Source organism: Cryptomeria japonica, chromosome 7 (assembly GCF_030272615.1).
Source record: "Cryptomeria japonica chromosome 7, Sugi_1.0, whole genome shotgun sequence".
Classification (NCBI taxonomy): Eukaryota; Viridiplantae; Streptophyta; class Pinopsida; order Cupressales; family Cupressaceae; genus Cryptomeria; species Cryptomeria japonica.
In genome coordinates this window covers 591749073-591756088 of record NC_081411.1, presented here as the reverse complement: position 1 = coordinate 591756088, position 7016 = coordinate 591749073, and the positions used below count along the sequence as shown (strand labels likewise).

Below are 7016 nucleotides of genomic sequence, written 5' to 3'. Positions count from 1 at the left end.
TAATATCCTTCTATTTTTAAGTTGTTTGATAGTAGAATCTTCTTAAGTTCTCCTTTACATTTCGGAATGCTCTCTCTTGATTATGAATACATAACCAAAATTTGACTTCGCTATCTCAAAGTTTTATTACAATCGTTAGGAAAGCAAGACAACCGTTTGCACTACCATTCAAATGTTTTATTACCATCATTTTAAGTGCAACAAGAAACGCTTTATATTAATTCTTTTCTTTCGTTAGAGATCTACTGCTTTGCATCCTTTTAGTCTTAAATCTATTTGTTGACCACCATTTTCCCGTACAAGGAGATTGAATTCTTGTTGTGAAGAAGAGGTTACAGTGACATGGATTCCATGGATATGAGCTCAGAAATCCTCACAAGAATTGGGTGCATACTTCTTATGTTACCACTTATGGGTTTCTGGCTCAAATAGGAAATATATTAACAGAGTTTCGTTCTCCCTAAATTTAGCTCCATTAAAACACAAACGACTTGGGTTCCACTGTGTCATTTTGATTATTGTGTTCTTCACAGTTGGTGCAATCACCCTTCCTTCATCAGATATTTCAAGGTAAGCTCTCTATGTAGTATGTATTCAGTTACTGAGAATTCTTCATTGTAATCAGATATTTGTGAGGTGATTGATAAACAGTATGTTATTTGTCTTTGGGTCAGTCTTGTGTTAGGTCAATTAGCAGCATCATCAATGAAGGATTAAGGTCTTAAAATCTATTGAATGTCCTTTCCCAAGATTATTATATGTTTTCTTTAGATATACAATGTCATTTCTTGGCTAGACCAATTAGCAGGCCAATGGAGGAAGCATTGAAGGTCTTATAATGTTTATGGATTACAGATTTAAAAATCATTTATATGGGCGTTGCATTTCAAGGTTACTGTGCTCTTCAAGGTTTCTTGACCGCCATTTTCCCATAAAGGGAGATTGAATTCTTGTTCTGAAAAAGATATGAGCTCAGAAACACAAGCGACTCGGGTTCCATTATATCGTTTTGATTATTTTATTCTTCACAGTTGGTGCAACCATCCTTCATCAGATATCTCAAGGTCAGCTATGTATTCATTTACTTAGAATTCATATCATTGTATCGTCCATGAGCATAGGTGATTTGTGAGGGTATAGAATTAGAGAATGCAATTGTCAAATGGTTAGATTATTTTGCAAGAAAGATTATGTTATTTGCCTGTGGGTCAGTCCTGTGTTAGGTTCTTGGACTGTATAGATTTTCTTTCTTTTTTGAAGTTATTACTTGGCTAGATCAATTAGCGGCACCATGAATGAAGAATTGAAGGTTTCATAATCTATTGGTTGTCCTTTTGCAAGATTGCTATATGTTTATTTTATTAGATATATTATGTCACATCTTGGTTAGACCAATCAGCAGGCCAATGAAAGAAGCATTGAATGTCTTTTAATGTTTATGGATTACAGATTTGAATATCATTTATATGGGTATTGTATTTCAAAGTTATTGTGTACTTTTCTGAACATACAATGCTATGTCTTAGTTTCCATGAGTAAATTCTGGTTATATATTAGTTCAAGATTCTGCTATATTGGATTGAATTATAACATGACCAAGACTATCAAGATTCCAAAAGCTTGTGCTCTCGATTTTCATGTTAGGTCCAATTTTTACGACGTTTACATGGGTGAAAGATGCTATAAATCCTCAAACTCTATTAGGCCACAGAAGTATTTTTGTCCTTGTGATAATAGATAACCTTCTTCTGCCTGCAACAGATGACAGAGCGCCTCAGAATTAAGGATTCCTTTGCGCTTAGCTGGACATAAAGATGATAGAGTATCACCATCAGGAAAGTGCTTAACAGAGGCAAGTGCAACAAAACCAGGAAATCCAAGATGTTGTCCTCTTACCTGATGAGGTGTTACTGTCTTCTCAGAGATTCAGATGCAAAGACAAAGAATCTCTGCCATCTTCTTTCGAAGACAATCTCCATACACAACGGAAGGGAATTGAATATTTAGATAGAGCCCAAGGAGCTGCGGTAAGATGCCAGGCACCTGCACAAAATGTCCAATGGTCTGCAAAATCAATGACCCTAGTTGACAACATTCATAACCCAGTTTTAACTTTTAACAGAGACCATGAAAGTGAATGCCGAGTTTATGAATTCCTCCCAGCCCATTGAATCACATCACATGGTATATGAGAAGTTCATTACAGAAAAGGATATTTTTCTGTTTGCCAAAGGTATCAACTATAAACAAGGACTAAATGTTGCAACACAAGACCTCCGTTGCATCTTCAATGGCACAATAGAAACTACTGTAACTCTATTTGCACTCTGCACAAGAGATCTTTAGGTGTGAGCATCCAGAAGAAGAACAAGTACTTCATCAGTTGCTTGGATACAAAATCACTCCGTCAATCCTTGGAAACCCTATTCCTTCAGTTGTTTATTATGACATCCCACCATCTTATCACAGACCTCTGCAGTATGCTCATGTTAGAACTGCAGAAAGCAAGATGAAACTATGTGCCTGCACCTTGGTGTTTATCTCTGGACTCCGGCCCCTTCTCGCAGCGGATCAACCTGGGTTCGCTTCAATGGACGCATATGCTGCCAGTTCAGTCGCCAAGTATACAGCAGCAGCGTAAGATTTAATTATTCTTATTATTCTTATTATTCCAAACATTATTCATTTTCCATTTGCAGTGATAGATTGTGGCATTGCAGATCGCAGGGCCTGCAATATGTTAGGTTCAAGATGGTTCCGTGTGGGGTAAATTTACTGCATACGCATCCATGAGATTCAGAAATGCTTACTCTTATCTCAGGAGGGCCTCTTCAAGTTGGTTTTGTTGACACTCAAGGTAAAACATACACCTGCCTTCTTTAAACACCTGCTTTACTTCCTTACCCGAATCATTAAACACCTGCTTTATTAAATTAGGTCAAGCTTTCATCGATATTTTGCATTCTGGAGATATGACCATATTTTCGAGGGGGACACTGGATTTTGAGCTTAATGTTGGAATTGAAGAAGCTAATTATATCTCTGCTCTCAACAGTCAAAATCCTGGTGTTGTGGTAGGGAAAACACATTTATTTACTTGTCAATCTGCTAGATACTCCATTTTACTAGTATCGTAATCGTTTACTGTTGATCATGGCAGACAAGCAGCGTGTCAATATTGAAGCTTCCATTGAGAAGTGTGTCAACAGCTTTCAACATCACCCAACAAGCTGTAAAGAAATTAGATTCAACGATATATGCCAGTGCAATGGGACTGAAAAAAACATCCAAAAGCGGTTGTGTTCCAGGAAGAGATATTACTGAAGAATTTTTAATTATATGTTGATTCCCACTCCCCCACAATAAATGGCGTCCATTGGGAACCATATGCCCCGACCCGGCATAATGTGAGCAGATATCCATTGCCAATGGCTAAGACACAGGAAGCAGAGTTTTCACACTGTTCTTTCATGGCCAGGGAAAAGTTCCAATAGATGTTGTATACCGATGTGGGTGAGTTTGTATTCTCTGATTCTTGGTTGAATGAGCAGGTGGGTCCAGAGGACAAGGGCTTTCAGGAAGTAAAACCCAACTGCAGGGATCTTACTTCAGTGGCTCTCTTGAAAAATGGTTATGAGTCTAAGTTCACAGAGGAACAGCCGTCAAGAATTTCCGAATCTCATATCAGGCAACTTTCCTTCAAGTGTAGGAATTTTGGGCCATCAAGGCATACCGAACACCCTGAGAGGGAGGCAGGAGAAAAGGTTCAAGAGAGGCAGAAGAAAAAGTTGCAGTTAGTTGTTGATCTGATCTTGGTTATTTTGCAGTTACGTTAGAGGAGGTGATATTGGAAACAAATTTAAGATTCCTTTGTGCTTAACTGGAGGTTTGCAAGAAGGATTTTGAAGAAAGACAATAGAGTACAACCTAAAGGCATGTGCTTCGGAGAGGAATCATTTTCCAACCACTGAATCTGACTGTGCTGTACAGCCATGGATTTTTATTCATCCAAGATGTTGTCCTCTTACTTGATGAAGTGTTACTATCGGTCCCACTGTTTTTTCCAAGATTCAGATTTGGAGAGAAAGAATCTCTCCAATGGTTCTTTCTCAAACAATTTCTATACACAACCGAAGGAAACTGAATATTTAGATACAGCCCAATTTTCCCACTTCCTTTTCAAAGTGTTTTTGCCTTTTTATTTTTTGTATTTTTTATTTTTTGTTTATTCGCTTCTTTGGATTTGTTCTTGGTTTCTCATGCGATTCCTATCTTTTTCTTTTTATTATCAAATCCAAAATCCAATTTTAATTTCAACTCATCCCATCCCTTCTTATCACCTTGAGAATTTTTCTTAGCATCTTATTTCAAAATTTTTGTTTTTCAGCTTGTCAAGCAGCCTATCTTTTAATCTGCCTAGCTTTTATCGCTTTTTTGTGCTCTTGGAACCTTTTCTTTAGTTTTTGCACTCTTTCTAAGTGTTTCTGCTAATCTTCTAGCTCAAATGCCTTTTCCAGGTTCTTAACTTCCTTTGGAGTAGTTGCGGATTCCAATTTTTATAATCTCTATTTTATGATCTTTTGTCTTTCTTGTTTTCGTCGTCTCCTTTCCTCTTTGATTTTTTGAAATTCTGAGAGTTTACTTCTTCTTTGGATATTCAATTCCCTTCAGTTTGTATAAAAATTGTTTGAGAAAAAACATTGCAGAGATTCTTTGTCTTCAAATCTAAATTTTGGAGAAGGTGGTGGGACCAATAGTGACACTTCACTAGGTAAGAGGACAACATCTTGGATGAATAAAAATCCATGGCTTTGCTTCATAGTCAGATTCAGGGATTGGAAATGACTCCTCTGTGAAGCACTTGCTTGTAGGTTGTACTCTATCATCTTTCTTCCAAATCCTTCTTGCAGACCTCTAGGTAAGCGCAAAGGAATCCTTAAATTTCTGTCTGATAACAACTCTAACGTAACTCTAACTTAACCAATGACAAGTGAACAACTAACTCAGAAAAATTAAAATAGGGAATGCCTAAAATTCTCAGCTGCTGTCATCTATTGCAAGCACAAGAAGGTTATCCATTATGGCTACATATTACAAGGACAGAAATACTTCTGTGGCAGTACCAGCGTTTGAGGATCCATATCATCTTTGACTAATACTTCTGTGGCAAGTTTCCTTCAAGTGTAGGAATTTTGGGCCATCAGGGCTCACTGAACACCTTGACAGAGGGGTAACCCAAAGGTACACTGTAGAGAGAGGCAGGAGAAAAGGTTCAACTCCATAGTTTTGTCGGAAGCTGCCTCTACTTCATTGTTTAATGTAATACACCGTTTCCAGCTGAAGAAGGGATACAGGACATTGTATGTGCAGTCCTCCATGGCAATGATAAATCATTATACATATTAAGCATTGATTGAGTTTAAGGTCAAGTTTAGGAGGCGAGTAACTGCCTATGTTGTGGATTGGAGTGAGTCTAAATATTCTGCTTCTCAGGACAGAACACCTGGCCTTAGCAATAAGGCCATTCAGCCAGATGATTGGGAACATAGATTTTGTGAGGTGATAGATACTGCATTGAAAGATTTTGCAATCAGGGTGTTTTCATTGAGTAATGAGCCAACTTCCAAACTAGAATGGCAATTATAAATCTAATGTTTAATGCTCATATACCTCAAATTCTGTTTACTTGTATCTAATAAAAAATCGGTATTTGAGGGGTGATTCATTGCCCCAGGTTTAAACTTGACAATTTGAACTTAATGCCAAAGGCAAACAGGGTAGATCAATCTGTTACAGCATAAGCCGTATTTGAAATCATAAAATAATTTAAAAGAGCATAATTGTACCATGATATGTTTCACCGGGACAAGTCCTCTTTGAAAGCATTTGGTGAAAATAAAAGTGTTAAATTTGTTATGGTTATAATCTCAAGACTAAAAGTTTTCCTTACTGAATTTCCTTCAAGTTCCTTCCTGAATAAGTCGTTGTAGATGTTGAACTTGAATAAGTCGTTGTAAATGTTCCTTGCTTGCTACACTTATGCATATAGTTAACTTTTGATAGACACAACCTTATTGATAGGGTTTATAATCAAGCTAACTCAAAATTTAGTTGGAATTTCAAGGTGTTGGTTGTTGCATCATCTAATTAACGAATAAATTTGGAGATAGGAAAAAATGGGCGACGCTGGACCTTTGAGAAACCAGGGCTGGACCCCCCACCAGGGCTGGACCCCCCACGGGCTTCGACCTCTGAGAAACCAGGGTACTTCTCGCGGAATAGGACCTCTAAGAAATCAGGGTTGGTCCACTCGTGGACTCATTCCCCTCTAGCAACACCATAGATCGGGGTATCGAAATCGACCGCGGTCTCAGAGCCCGGCCAACCACTATCATAGGTTTCCTCAGCAAAATGCCATTGAGGAGTACCAGAACCTAGACTCTTGGGCAAAAAAGGTTGCAACAGGATCAAACTGTATTCCTATTGCAACGCATTAGAAGAGATTTATTTCTTCTAATCAATCTCTGTATTCCAAGAAGTAGCCTAGGCGACAAAGACAACAAAACTACCCCCCTTCAACAACAGGATGGCCTTTCAAGGTTTGGAGCACATTAGGTCCGCCTAACAGAGGTCTGCGAGTCAAGGACAATAGAAAGGCCTTCCCCTCAAGGCCCGACCAATAGGGTTCTGTAAGCAAGCAACATAAATGGCTCAAGAAATCAATGGGAAGCAAACTCTTTGTGCTCCCTTCGAAATCTCTAAACCCTTCGCTTGTTCGCTTCAAGGAGAATGCTTTCTTTGCGAAATGGTGTGGCATTGGTGGGACAAGCAAAGATATCGTGGATTGGTGGAAATCATCCTTTCCAGACCTTATAGCAGTGAGACAAATGCAGAACGATTTCTTGTTCATAGAATGTGTGGATGCAGCACTAAAGAAAACAATCACAAAGGGTAGTCCCTTGTTTTGTCAAGGCTCCACATTCCATTTCCTGGATTGGAAACCAAGGTTCGATCCA

General features: G+C 38.3%; 1 long non-coding RNA gene across 1 annotated transcript; it reads left to right on the top strand.

The window, feature by feature from the left end:
* The first annotated feature begins 229 nt into the window (after window positions 1–229).
* Window positions 230–5875, top strand: LOC131048783 (uncharacterized). The gene is made up of 6 exons (XR_009106517.2): window positions 230–570; window positions 856–1064; window positions 1762–2637; window positions 2721–2857; window positions 2938–3074; window positions 3161–5875. It is a non-coding gene; the product is annotated as an uncharacterized LOC131048783 (long non-coding RNA).
* The last annotated feature ends 1141 nt before the right edge of the window (window positions 5876–7016 follow it).